Raw genomic sequence first — 14990 nt, 5'->3', positions numbered from 1 at the left:
TCACTGTAAAATGTCACCTATCTCCCAGGGTTGTTGTATCAAATGAAATGATAATTGTAAAGCACTTAGTGCGGTGTCTGGCACATAGTAAGCACTCTCTATAAACATTAGTTATTATTAATATTGTTATTATGTTGCATAAATTGTCCTTATTCTGCTCACTTCATTTTGCATAAGTTCATATATGTCTTCCCTGGTTTTTTGGAAACCATTCCTCTCTTCAATTCTTCTTCCCTTTTTTTTTTTTTTTGGTGAGGCAGTTGTGATTAAGTGACTTGCCCAGTCACACAGCTAGTAGTAAGTGTTATGTGTCTGAGGCCGGATTTGAACTCAGGTCCTCCTGACTCCAGGGCCAGTGCTGTATCCACTGTGCCACCTAGTTGCCCCCTTCCTCTTCAGTTCTTAAAGCACAATCTTATTCCATTGCATTCGTGTATCATATCTTGTTTAGTTATTCTCCAATTTATGGGCATCCCCTCATTTTCCAATTTCCAATTCCAGTGTAAAAAATTTCTCTTTGGGGGTATGGATCTACTAGAGGAATTTCCAAGAATAGGCACAGTTTAATAATTTTTGTGACATAATTACAAATTGCTTTCTAGAATCCTTGTACTAGCTCACAGTAATACATTAGTGTACCTGTTTTCCCACAGCCCCTTCAGCATTTATTATTTTCCTTTTTATTCATCTTAGCCAAACCTGATACATATGAAGTGATACCTCGGAGTTGTTTTAATTTGCATTTCTTTAATTATTAGTGATTTAGAGTGTTTATCCATATGGCTATAAACTTCATACATTTTCTTTGGCTCTCTCTCATCCTTGGAATTCTCTCTTTTCTCAGCTTTGCCTCCTGGCTTCTCTGGAGTTTGAGCCAAAATTCTACGTTCTGTAGGAAGCCTTTTTCTCCTTAACATTAGTACCTTTCCTCCCTGAGACTACACATAGTTGTTTGTATTGTCTGTACCATTAGATTACGATTTCCTTGAGGATAACGATTGTTTTGGCCTTTCTTTGTATTCTTAGTGCTTAACACAGTGCCTGGCAGCAGGTAATAAATCCTTAAATAGCTGTTGATTTAATGAAATGGCTGTAGGGCACTTTGACCCATATCTTTTAACAGTATCCAGATTTGATTTGTTGAAACAAATACAGGGAAAGGGTAAATTAAAATATTAGGTATGTGATAACAACTTATATGATGCTCAGAAAAATTCTAAAGCATCTACTTAGACATAAAAAAGGAAAATTTAATAAATTAGTGTTTAGTTCTCTTCTTTTCAGTAATGAATATCCTCATGCCGTAGAGGAATAATTCTCTCCTTTAATCTGACTTCCAGGATTCTTTGACGTGGGCAGCCAAGAGAATGGTGAAATCACAGAAAATATTAAGAATAGAGCTAGCATTGGTCTCGGGACATAGAGTTATTATCACTGTCCAACACTTTGCTATATTTCTTTTCTAAAGACCTCTAGAGGCTTGTAGCCTATCCTGATACTAGCTACAGACCATACACAGTACTGGGGAAGTCACATGGATAATCAGACTCCCAGTAGCCAGTCTGCTCTGCCACAAAGGTCTTCTTACCTGGCTTTCTCACTTTTCTACTATATAGAATCACAGCCTCTCCACTACATTATAATGACCCAGCTGACAACCTAGTCTAGATTCCTGTGCACTCTCTTCATTTGTCCATTGCCTGCAGTTCAGCCTTTGACTTTTGTTAGGGTTGTTGACAGTAGCTTTTGGGGTGTATTTTTTTTGTGTGTGTGCCTCTCCTGCCTCTCTAATTGTAATAATACTTAGGCTCCTATACACAAAATCTTTTCTTCCCTATACCACCATATGAAGACAACTGTTATAAATATTTTGGTGTATATGAGACCTTTATGTTTTTGACCTCTAGTTTTTATAGAACACCTCCAGCATTGACTAGTTCCATTTTTTGGTCATCTTTGCCAATTTGCTGATTGTGAGGTAAAACCTCAGAGTTGATTTGGTTTGCATTTATTCTATTAGTAACTTGGAACTTTCTTTTACTGGGTTGTTAATAGTTTGCAATTCATTTGAGAATTGTTCTGGGGTTGGTTTTTAGTCTTACATGTTAAATATTTTTATTAAATATTACATATTTGTGTTTTTTATATCTAGGATTTCACACAAAGGGTTTTTAACAATGAGAATGTAACTGTAAAAGAAACTGATAAGTCAAGAATCTTTTGAAAAGGGATGTTTGGAATTTTTTCTATTGTTACGTGATTTTGAGAATGAAAACAGTGGAAATGTGTCACCTTTAAAAACTCTCATCTGCACATTTAAAAACTTGGAAACAGACTTTTATAACCTGGTAACAGTTTTTCATATGAAGGCTTTTAATAGTTTTTTAACCTTTTGATTAAAAATATAAAACTGTAATAACCTTTGGATTAGTTTGCACAAACAGTTGATTAACATTGGAGAAGATGGACACTTACTACTTCAACACAAATCTTTGTATAATTGGTGGATGGGATTGATAAATGAGTATCATGATTTAGTAAGTATTAGCACAGTTAAAAATGCACTTATTTCCTTTTGTAGGTATGTGTTTTGGTGAAGGTATGTTTTTTCACCAGTGGTAGCTATTCGGATCTAAGTATTGAAATAAGCTGATTCTAGAACCATGTACATACATATACTTTATGAATAAAATTTATTGGGAATATGTAGTTAAATTTTTTTAATTAAAGGGGTTGTGGTGTTTGGTTGTTTTTTTTCAGTCGTGTCTGATGCTTTGTGACCCCTTTTAGGGTTTTCTTGGCAAAGATGGGCAGCTAAGCAATGCACTGGATAGAGTGCCAGGTCTAGAGTCAGGAAGATTCATCTCTCTGAGTTCAAATTTGGCCTCAGACACTTACTGGCTAGGGGACCCTGGACAAGTCACTTAACCCTGTTTGCCTCGGTTCCTCATCTATAAAATGAGCTGGAGAAGGAAATGGCGAACCACTTCATATCTTTGCCAAGAAAATCCCTAAATAGGGTCACAAAGAGTTGGAACATGACTGAAATGAATGAGCAACAAAACAACAACTGGCAAAGATCCACTGGGCCACCTACCTGTGTATGATCAAAAAGATTTGGAGACCACTACTCTAGTTGAGTCTAGCACCTGAACATACCGCTAGCCCAGACCATGATGAATCCTCTTTATGACAGTTCTGTAAGTGGTCACTTAGCCTCTGTTTGAAGCCATCTGTCATGAGGAAACTGTCTCCTAAAGCAGTGTATTCTACTTTTGGACCTTATTTTGTGCTAAAAATCTGACTCTGCAATTTTTACCCATTACTTCTAGTTTTGTCTTTTGGATCAAAGAAAACAATCACTTGGACGCAAGACAGTTCTTTAAAATTTAAAACAGCTATCATATCTTTCGCCATCACTGGATGAGGCTTCCTCCTCACCATTTTATTCTCTTAAGTAGTATAACCAGTTCTTTCCCTGATTTCACCATCCTAGTCATCATTCTTTGAATGCTTTCTATTTTGTCAGTTTCCTTAAACTGCAGCACAGAATTGGATGTAATACTTTCTATTTGGTCTGACCCAGGGTAGAAGGCAGCAGATTTTTGTTCTGGACAGTATGCTTCTGTAAGATCCCGTCGACTCACTTGTAAAAAAATCACCATCACCATCAGCAGCATTATTTTTGAACATGAAGGGTAGCTATGCATAGTGCCTGTGATTTGGAAAGTCTTCTATTTTAATAATAATGTGACCTTACATTTAAATAACGCTTTATACTTTTCAAAGCATTGGCTCATATCTTTGCTCATTTAATTTTAGGACAGATATTATCTATATTAGAAAATACATGAGGAAACCAAGAGAAAAGTCAGGGACTTGTATAGGATTATTCAGTTGGCTAGTTAGCAACTTAGGCAGAATATAGCATAGTCCTTTAAAGATTGTAAATTTTAAAACAAATGCTGATCTGCATTGGTAGAAGGAATTTCCTCATTAGGAGTACCACATACCAATTAAATCATAGGTCTAGTACTTTCCCCTACCTTCTACCCTCAAAACAAAAAATATAGTTAACCTTAGTTGTGTCTTTAGTTCCAGTAGACTCCGAGTTTTATGAGGTCTAAGAACCATGTTAACTGTATAGCTTCTCCTATATAGAGGTGTTACATGAGGCCCACAACACTCCTGAGGCCCATAGTTTCTTGAGTACTGTTTGAACCAGATTAAAATGTAATTGGGAAATACTTAGCAAACTAAATAAAAATATAATAAAACATAGATAATATTACATTTTAGAACTAAGTCATTTTACAGCCTACAGAGATACTTAAGTTGTTAGTGGCACCATTTCTATTTGAATTTGACACCAGTGCCCCAATACAACACATATTAGGTTTTTGAATTGAATTGAACCTAGATCTGGGAGGCAGATGAAATTCTATGAATTTTTTTCTTTTTTTCTTTTTCCCCAGTTACATGTAAAAATAATTTTTAACATTCATTTAAAAAAAATTTTTGATTGCCAAATTCTCTTCCACCATTCCTATTCTCCCCCTTCATTGAGAGGCAGTTTGATATAGGTTATACATGTGCAGTCATGTAAAACATTTCCTTATTAGTCATGTTGTAAAAGATAACAGACCCCCCAAAAAAAAACCCAAAACCAAAAAAACCTAAGAAAAATTAAAAAAAGTATCCTTCTACCTGTGTTCAGACTCCGTCATTTCTTTCTTTCCTTGGAGGTGGATAGCATTTTTTTATTGTGAGTACTTCAAAAGCATCTTAGATTATTGTATTGCTGAGAATAGATTAGTCATTCCCAATTGATCACTGCACAAACTTTGTTTATTTATTTTTAATTTTCAGCATCCACTTTCATAAGATTTTGAGTTCTAAATTTCCCCCCCTCCCTAAGATGGCATGCAATCTGATATAAGTTATACATGTACAATCATTATCATGCAATAATGAGAATAACTAAATTATTCACAGTTGATCATCATACCATATTTTTATTACTGTGTACAGTGTTCTCCTGGTTCTGCTCACTTCACTTTGCATTAGTTTATCTAAGTCTTTATAGGTTTTTCTGAAATCATCCTGAAATCATTTCTTATAGCACAATAGTATTCTATCACAATCACATACTACAATTTGTTCAGCCATTCTCCAGTTGATGGACATCCCCTCAGTTTCCTATTCTTTGCCACCACAAAAAGAGCTACTATAAATATTTTTGTACAGATGGGTCTTTTTCTCTTTTATAAAAAGAAGTAGTGATGTTGTTGGGTTAAAGTTTATATATATAGTTTTATTGCCCTTTAGGCATAGTTCCAAATTGCTCTCCAGAGTGGTTAGATCAGTTCACAATTCCACCAGCAGTGCATTAGTGTCCCAAATTTCCCATATCCCTTCCAGTATTTATCATTTTCCTTTTCTGTCATATTAGCCAATCTGATAGGTGTGAGGTGGTACCTCTGAGTTGTTTTAATTTATATTTCTCTAATCAATAGTGATTTAGAGCATTTTTTCATATGATTATAGATAGTTTTGATTTCTTCATCTGAAAAGTACCTGTTCATATCCTTTGACAATTTATCAGTTGGGGAATGGCTTGTATTCTTCTAAATTTGACTCAGTTCTTTATATATTTGAGAAATGAAACCTTTATCAGAGATACTTGCTGTAAAAAAAAATTTCCTCCAGCTTTCTGCTTTCCTTCTAATCTTGGTTGCATTGGTTATATTTGTGCAAAAACCTTTTAAATTTAATATAATCAAAATTATCCATTTTACATCTTGTAATGCTTTCTATCTTTTGTTTGGTCATAAATTCATAAAATCAGGTCATCTTGATCTATATCTTGCCAGTGGACCCAGATGACTCCAGAGGAGAAAGTGAGGCTGGTAACTTTGCACTTGCTTAAATCCCTCACTTAAATCCAATCCACTTGTATGTCATGGCATCACCTCCCTGATGTCATAGTCTTGCTCTAGAACGAAGTCTTCCCCTCCCCTTCCCTTCCCTCCCCTCCTCATTTTCCCCTTTATTATCCTTTTCTTCTTTACCCTGTCCCTCCTCATAAGTCTTTTGCTTCTGACCACTGTCTCCCCCCAAGGGTAAGTTGGGGGGTAACCTCTGGGATAACCTCCCTTTCTTTTATTTTTATTCCCCTCCCCCTCCTACTTCCCTGTAGGTTTATAGATTTCTATACTCAACTTATGGTGTATGTTATTCCCTTTTTGATCTAATTACAATAGAGTAAGATTCAAGCATTGTCTTCCACCCCTACCCTCTCATTTTTCTTCCACTGTAATAGCTTTCCCCCCTACCTCCCCCCCCCCACTGCTTTCCTTTTTAAAGGAGTGTTTGGGATGTTCAAGGAGGACAGCACCTCTGGTGCCTTTTTCAGGGCTCTTCATCTACTTTTGGTGTTCACCTGTTCTCTCTCACTTGTAGATTCAAGAATCTGTAGCATGTGCAGTGGCCACACTCCATTAAAACCATCTCAGCAGATGGGCTAAACCAGGTTGGGAATAATTGACAGGCCTCAAAATGGTTGGGAAGTTAGAGGGATGTCTACCCCAGGCCTGTGGAGACTTCCCCAGTGGAGTGGACAGATGCAAACACTTTGTTCCAAGGGCCATGAAGGCAGCTGAAACAGGCATTGTAGAGTGTTTAGAGTTTAGTCAGACATCAAAGTTGCCGAGGTCATTCATTGCTCCATGGGCTATGGCTGGTCATTTTGACTTTTGTCTTGCCCCTGGACTTCATTGACTCTGGGAGAGGGAGTGAGGCTGATGTTTGTGCAACTCTGCCTCACTTAAATCTAGTTCATATGCAAGTCAAGACATCACCTTGTGATGTCATTGGTCCTCTTCAAAAGGAGGAACGATAGCTCTTTTGTGCTCCTTTTATGTGAGATAATTTGCCCCTTTCTACCTTTCCTTTCCCATTTCTCCCAGTGTATCCCTCTTTCTCACCTCTTAATTTTTTTTATATCATCCCATCATATTCAATTCATACCTTAGCCCTCTGTCTATGTATACTCCTTCTCACTGTCCTAATAGTGATAAATTGTTAAGGGTTATAAGTATTATATTCCTGTATAAGAATGTTTAGCCTTACTGAATCTCTTATGTTTTCTCTTTTCTGTTTACCTTTTTATGCTTCTTTTGAGTTTTCTATTTGAAAATCACATTTTCTGTTTCAGCTCTGGTCTTTTCATCAGGAATGCTTGAAAGTCCTTTATTTCCTAAATATCAGGTTTTTTTTTTGAAGAATTATACTTAGTTTTGCTGGGTAGGTGATTCTTGGTTGTAATCCTAGCTCCTTTGCCGTCTAGAAGATCATATTCCAGGCCCTCTGATTCTTTTATGTAGAAGCTGCTAAATCCTGTATAATCCTAATGGTATTCGGAATTGTTTCTTTCTGGCTTCTTGCAGTATTTTCTCCTTGACCAGGGAGCGCTGGAATTTGGCTTAATATACCTAGGAGTTTTCATTTTGGGACCTCTCTCAGGAGGTGATTGGTATGTTTTTTTAATTTCTATTTGACCTGCTGGTTTTAGGACATTAGAGCAGTTTTCTTTGATAATTTCTTGAAGTGTGATGTCTAGCCTCTTTTTGGTAGTCAAATAATGCTTAGATTATCTCTCCTGGGTCTGTTTTCCACATCAGCTGTTTTTTTTCCCCCAATGAGATATTTCACATTTTCTTCTATTTTTTCATTCTTTTTATTTTGATTGTTTCTTGATGTCTCATGGAGTCATTAGCTTCTACTTTTCCAATTCTAGTTTTTAAGGAACAAATTTCTTCTGTGAGCTTTTGTACTTCCTTTTCCATTTGGGCATTTCTGCTTTTTAAGAAGTAGTTTTCTTCAATGAACTTTTGTACCTCTTTTTCCATATTTTGTGCTTCCTGGACCAAGCTACTCACTTTTTTTCATGATTCTCTTGTTATCACTTTCATTTCTTTTCCCAATTTTTCTTCTGTCTATGATTTTTAAAATCCTTTCTGAGTAATTCCAGGAATTCTTTTGGGGCCTGGCACCAATTCATATTTTTCTTTGAGGCTTTGCCCAGTAGCCATTTTGACATTGTTTTCCTCTTCTGAGTTTGTGTTTTGATCTTCCTTGTCACCATAATAATTTTCTGTGGTCAGGTTCTTTTGTTCCCCCCCTAATTTCCTAGGTGATTTCTTGACTTTTAAGTTTATGTTAACATTGGGTGGTGCTCCTGAGGTGGAGGGGGCACTGTCCCAAGCTTCAGGTTTTTTGTGCTACTGTTTTCAGAGCTAATTTTGTGGATCTGTAAGTTTTCAGTTTTTCTGTGGTGGTATGACTGAAGGAGGTGTGGTCACTGCTTTCCTGGATTGTGCTCTGGTTTGTAAGTAACCATAAGCACTCTTTTCTGCCTTGTATCTTTGACTAGGAGCTGTGCTTCCCTGCAGCTGCATGCACTAGTGTGCTAGTGCTCTTTCTCACCCTGATGGATTGTGACTGGGTCTGTGATCTAGATCCATGGGTAGTACAACAGAGTCCTGCATGCAGCGTCAACAAAGTGTCCCCTGTAATCTCCTTTTGACCAGTTGTCTGGCCCCCTAATTTTGTGTAGGCTGAGAGCTCTGAGAATCACTGCTACTGATTCAGTTTTGCCCCTGAGGCCTGCACTGGCTTTTTGGGGTGCAACCTGCTGCTGGCTTGCTGGGCTGCCTATGCTAGACCATACTTTACTTTTACCTCAGTGAGATAGATCTTCCCTTCTGAGTTGTCTTGAGCTGGAAAACTGTTTCACTCTGTCTTTTTGTTGTGCCTGTTGTTCCAGAATTCATTTTGAGGTGTTATTTAAAGTTGTTTGGAGGGGAATTTGGGAAAGCTCAGGCAAAGCTCTGAAAGTCCACAAAATATTTTTTAATGTAAACTTCCCAACTCTTTCTTTGAAGATTTTTTTTATGATATCTAGATATGAGGTTTCTATAATTCCTTGGCGTTTTTGATTTCTCACTCTTCTCTATATCATGTTTTTCAGTGTTTGAAGGATCTCCCTAGAATTCTTGGCAGAACTTCTCCACCTCCTCCTCCTTTGCCAATTGATGTTATTAGCCTGTAGTTTTCACTTGCCTTATCTTATTTGTTGGTGCTTATCAGGAGCACTGCATTAAGAGGTAACCAAGTCTCCTTTAATTGCATTACCAAGAAGAGCCTATTAGCCATCCTTTAATTTTGCTGCAACTCTCTTTTGTCTTGTTTATAATGAGACTGTCAAGACTGATATTCATTTCCGCTATTATCATGCCCACTTGTTGGATATCCACTAGATCAGGTCTGCACAACTTGCGGGGGGCTGCAGCATGCCAAAGGATTTCCTTTACATACAAAGGATGTTTTCCTCTATATTTTTCCGAAGGCTGCTTTTTCTGGCAAAGGCTGCTTTTTCTGGCGTGCTGCAAGCGGCCTGAGGGCCGTAAGTGGCAGCAAGTTTTGCAGGCCTGCATTAGATAAAGATCTTTAGAGTGCCATCAGATAAACTGCTGCTTACAGATCATCTGAAATCTGTGTTATTCTTATCACCCTACCTACTTTACTTCCATTTTGTTGTTACTACTATGGAAAATGAAAGTCCCATGGATAGCTGAGTTCTTTTCTGTTTCTTGGTTTGCCATGATAAAGGCATTGGTGATAAGCCCTTTTGGACTTAGTATATAAATTGGTCCTTGGAAGGACATCTGCTTCTAGAACCCCATTTTCTAACATGATAGAATCTGGTCCATATCATTCTGTGTTGGCATAGCCTTATAGGACCAGAGGGTCACCTTTATGGTATTTTGAAACATCTGAATTGGACTTTGTGAACAACTTTTTGTATTGGCTGTTATGGTAAGCACAAATAGCCACAAAACTTTACTATTCTTTTAGAGACAAGAAAAGCTTGATCGTAATTGTTTGGGTCATTTCCAAATTAGCTGTTTGTGTAGTCTGAGCATTGACTATAAAAATCAAAATCAATAGCAAATTAAAATAAAAATGGCAAAAAGATATAGACAGCACCAACATGACATACTTAAGCAAGCTATTGATACCAAAAAAGAGAAACATAAAACAGTAGTCATCAAAACAGCATCCCCATTTTCTAATGAAATTTAACTGGTCTAAATCACTTGTCACAATTACATCAAGAAAGCCTAGGAACAACCTCATTCAGCAAACACTACTTACTAAGTGGAGAGGTATGGCAGGAAAAGGGGAGTACCAGTTTATAATGTAAGGGTTGGTAAAATTTTGTGGAGAAAATTGGTAGAAAATTGAAAAGTATTGCCTCTTAGATATATAAAGACTGCCCCCTTTCCTCACTCAGTTTGTTAAAAATTAAAAATTTGTTTTGGTTGTATTGTTTTTGTTCGATGGCATCTTGATTTGTATATTAACAGATTTTTGTTTTCATAAATTTCTTCCATTTGTTTAGTAACTTTTCTACTTTCTACAATCAAAATATATTTTTTAAATTTTTAATTAAAAAACACCTTTATTTACATAGAGTTTTGTTATATATAGTCTGAGTTGCAAATCTAAACTCCCTTTTTGGGCCATATTTTCTAATGTTACCAACAATCTTTTATTGAATAAATATCTCCTGATATTTTTACATTTTGCATTTATCAGACTGGACATGCTGAATTTAATGTCTAAGAATATTCAGCTCAAAATTTGCAAGAGAGGCAGGGGGTGATGTGAGATCTCAGAAATTAGGTCTGGATATAGAAATCTGGGAATCATAGAGATAAAAATTGAACTCCTAGGTGTTGATGAGATCATTAAGAAAGTATAGGAGGAAATGGCTTAGGATAGAGTATTGAGAGACACCCTCGCATAAACAACTCCCAAAAGGATTAGTGGATGTGACTGGGAGGAAATTCCAGTAATGCGACTGAGGAGTGGTCAGACAGGCAGGAGAAGACTTAGATGATTGCAGTATCATAAAAAAAATTAGAAAAGAGAGAATATCAGGGAGTAGAAGATTTACATTGTCAGAGCCACCAGAGAGGACAGGAAGGATGAAGGTTGAGAAAAGGCCATTAGATTTGGGAATTAAGAGATCATTGGTAACCTTGGAGAGAGTAGTTTTAATTGAATGATGTCAGAAGCTAGAAAACAGACAGAGGGATTAGAAGCAAATTACAAAACAAGATCTGGAAGTACCTAATGTAGATGGCTTTCTTAAGGAGTTTAGCCATGAAGGGGAGGAAATAAATAGGACTGTAGCTAGCAGGGATTGTTGGGTCAGCTAAGAATGGGGCAGAGGGGAGGACTGGGCTTGGGTTTGTTTGTAGGCAGCAAGGAAGCAGCCAGTAGATTGAGAAAGACTGAATATTAGCAAATAGAGATGATAGAGGGAGAAATGTGCTGTAGTAGACGGAAGAGAATGGGATCATTCTAGTAGAGTTTACCTTGGGAAGGAGAAGAGTTATCTCTTCATGTGAGATAGGAGTGAAGAAAGAAATTATGGGGGAAGATGTCTGCGTAATGTGAGATGAGAGAAGAAGAGGGTGCTTTTGGTGATGGCCTCATTTTTTTCAGTGAAGAATAAGTCAAGATCTTCAGGTAAAGGGGGTTGAGTGACAGGATTCTGGGGAAAGCTTGAAGAGGGATGAAAAGGTTTGGAATAGGTGCTGTGATGAGTGGGATATTGAATTGATTGGGGAGGTGTAAAAGGATTGCTTTTCTTCAGTGAAGTTGAGATTATTTAACATAAATTTATGTTGAACCTAGTCAGCATGGTTTCATGATTTTTCTCTGCTTTGTTTAGCAGTATGTGAGTAGTAGCGAATAGTGAGAATAGTCCAAGGTTGTGGTTTGACGTAGGGAAGGGGGAAAGTGTAGAGGATTTCATTGAATTCACCAAGGGGGCTTGATAGGGAAGGGATGAAAATATTGCTGGTATAGGGGTGATAGCCTGAGAAAGAACTGAAGGGTGGAGAGACTTTGAGGTCATGGTGTGGATGTATGAATAGGATTAGAAGGTAGTAATAAGACTGAGGGAAAGATAGAATTATAAAAGATTATGATGAAATAAATGGTATAAGACATACCATTATATAATATGCCTACTTTCTATCATTTTGTTTTCTGGTGTTTTAGATTGCATGTACAATTGACTAATCTGTTCTTTTTCTTTTTCCTTTTTTGAAAATTTTTTTGAATCAAGTTGTTAAGAGAGAGAGAATTTCCCTCTAGAATTGCTTTGGCTTTGGTATATTTTTCCATTGGCATTTTCATATGTGGTATGGTTTCTTGTATGTTCTCACGTTATGATGTTATTTTATTTTCTTTTGTTTCTTTGATTTGTTCTTTGACCCACAGATTGTTTGGGATTACGTTGTTTAGTCTTCATTTAATTTTTAGCCCTTCCTTCAAAGGCCTTTTATTAAATATAATTTTTATTGCATTTTAGTTGGTAAAGAATGTGTTTAATATTTGTTTTTCTGTATTTGTGAAATTTTTATGCCCTACATGATATTAGAGATTTTTGGCAAAGATGCCTAATATAGCAGAAATATAAGTATACTCTTTTCTATTTTCAATTAGTAATGCCAGAAATATTTTCAGGTCTTTATTTTTCCTGTTTCTCTTTTGGTTAGATTTGACTAAGTCTGAGAGGGATACACTGAAGTTCTCAACTCGTAATTTTATGGTCTTATTTCTTTCTGTAAATCAGAACTCTTTAAGTATTTAGATGCTATATCATTCAGTATGTATATGTTTATTAATATGTTAAATATTGGTTTTCTGCATTGCCTTTAAGCATAATGTAGTTTTGCTCTTTGTCTCTTTTAATCATGTCTATTTTTACTGTTAACTTGTTTGAGGTTGTGATTGTTACCCATCCTTTTTTGAGTTCACTTGAAGCATATAAATTTTCTCCATCCAGCCCTTTAATTTCACTTCCTGAATGTGTTTGAAGTATGTTTCTTGTAAACAACATATTATTGTATTGTACTTTCTAATTTGTCTTATGGATGGATTCCTCCCATTCACATTTACCGTCATGATTGTTAATTGCAGTGGAAAACTTGTCAAAAATATGAACCTTTGATACAGAGATGCTCAGGGTCATGAAAAGCACTGTAATTTACCAAAGGCAGTCCATTCAGATTTTTTCCTTCTGTTCAGTTATAGGATTGGCTTCATTGTTTAGCTCTAGTGTCTAGCCTGGACAATAGGCATTCTTTATTCACTTGGTTTGTTCTCTTCTAGGCTAAAGAAGCAGCAGAAGGATTGATAGGTAATGTAATTTCATTAGGATATTCCCAAAGTCCATATGCAGTTATATGAAATTGTTTTATGGACCAAAAATGTCAAATGTGCCTCGTGCATAAACTGTTTCTGGGGAATAATGAAGGCTGCCAGAAACCTTTACCAGATTACTAAAGGCAGAAATTTGGAAAACACTACTCTGGCAGTTATTGTGTGAGGAGAACATTACTCATTCCTTCCCTTTCCTATTTTAGATTGTGGGGTATGTGGCTCTACTAGGGAAACAAGTCGAAGCTGTTTTTATGTGATAAGATATCAGCCCCTTCTGTTGGACTTTGAGTCCTGTTTCTTTTGGGGGTTTATCTAAAGATGATCTCTTTGGGTACTAGAGAGGATTAAAGAGAAGGCAGTGAGCTTTAGAGACATTTCTGTTTTGTTATGTCATTCTCCCTTTCTGCAAGTCCTTTCTCTCACTTATCTCTCACTTTTTTAGATCCTTTAACTTTTTCCAAGTCTTTCTGCCTTTTGATCTCATATAATTATATAATGTAAGAGTTAGAGCTCATATAATTAAACCTTTTCATTTTATAAAAGAGGAAATCTCATGATTACTCCATTGGGAAAAAAAAATCTTAACCTCACTTTGCCTTTCCTCCAAGCACTCTATCATTCATACTTTTCACTGGCTAAACTTTTAAATTTGTAGCAGCTTCCTCCATTTATTTACCACTCCACTTCCACCTTGACAGTTTTACTTCTGTCCTCACCATTCAGTAAAAACTATCCTCTCTGATATTGCTAATGAGTCAGAAAACCTCTTCTCAGTTTGCACTTGAGTTGTGCTCCTGCCATTGATAGCTCCTTGTCTGTTACTTTGGCTTCTTTTAGCTCTAGGTTTTCATAATATATATTTTTTTAACTTCTGGGATTTTATTTGGGTGGAGGGGTTGGGAAGTAGGAGGGGGTAGTAGTTTTCCTTATCTTTTATTTGCTACAATTTTCCAAAATTTACTTCTAGATCTTATATTGTTCTCCCTCTCATGTTTGTTCTCTTTGGTTGATTTATCTTCTCACATGATTTTAACTGTCTCCAGTAAGCAGCTGACTCTCAAATCATCATAAAGATCATCTCAAGGGTTTGAGAAGAAATTATCTTGAGCAAGTAACTTGACCTTTCTGGGCCTCCATTATTTTCATTTATGAGTGTTCATTTACATAAAAGAAGCTAATAGGTAATCTCTAATCTCTTAGAATTCTAAACCTACAGAGAGAGACCTTACTTTTAAGGGTTGTCTTCTTAATCCTTTGTGTTGAAGAATTCTCATTAGAGGCAGCAACCTTCTAATTGGTCTTCCTGCTTCTTCTAGTCTCTTCCTTTCTATTTTCTACCCAGTTGCCAGATTGACGGTCAATGAAGAACCATTAATTAGGTGCCTACTGTGTTCCAGGTATTGTACTAAGTGCGGGAGATAAAAATATTATAAATAAAATAATTTCTCCTACTAATGAAACAAATTCCTTATGCTCAAGAATTTTATGTTTTAATGGGAGAAAACAAAGACATACAGAATATATACAAAGAGAATAAAATAAGTATAAAGTAGTTAAATATTCTGCACGATGCTGTTGGCACCAGATTGTGTGGGTGCCTAGTTATATTTTGAAAATAGGTGTAAATCTCAAATTGAATCAATAGTCAGTGGAACACACATTGAGGAAAACTCAATTTTGAGGGT

The 14990-nt window shown here is 36.4% G+C and overlaps 1 protein-coding gene across 3 annotated transcripts in view; it reads left to right on the top strand.

Moving 5' to 3' along the window:
• Window positions 1–14990, top strand: part of FOXJ3 (forkhead box J3) — a 167277-nt gene that overhangs the window by 15241 nt on the left and 137046 nt on the right. The window lies entirely within an intron of this gene.

This window comes from Phascolarctos cinereus, unplaced genomic scaffold (genome assembly GCF_003287225.1).
Source record: "Phascolarctos cinereus isolate Bilbo 61053 unplaced genomic scaffold, phaCin_HiC Scaffold_726;HRSCAF=1367, whole genome shotgun sequence".
In the NCBI taxonomy this organism is placed as follows: Eukaryota; Metazoa; Chordata; class Mammalia; order Diprotodontia; family Phascolarctidae; genus Phascolarctos; species Phascolarctos cinereus.
Note: the sequence above shows the minus strand (reverse complement) of the source record. Positions and strands in the feature narration are given on the sequence as shown.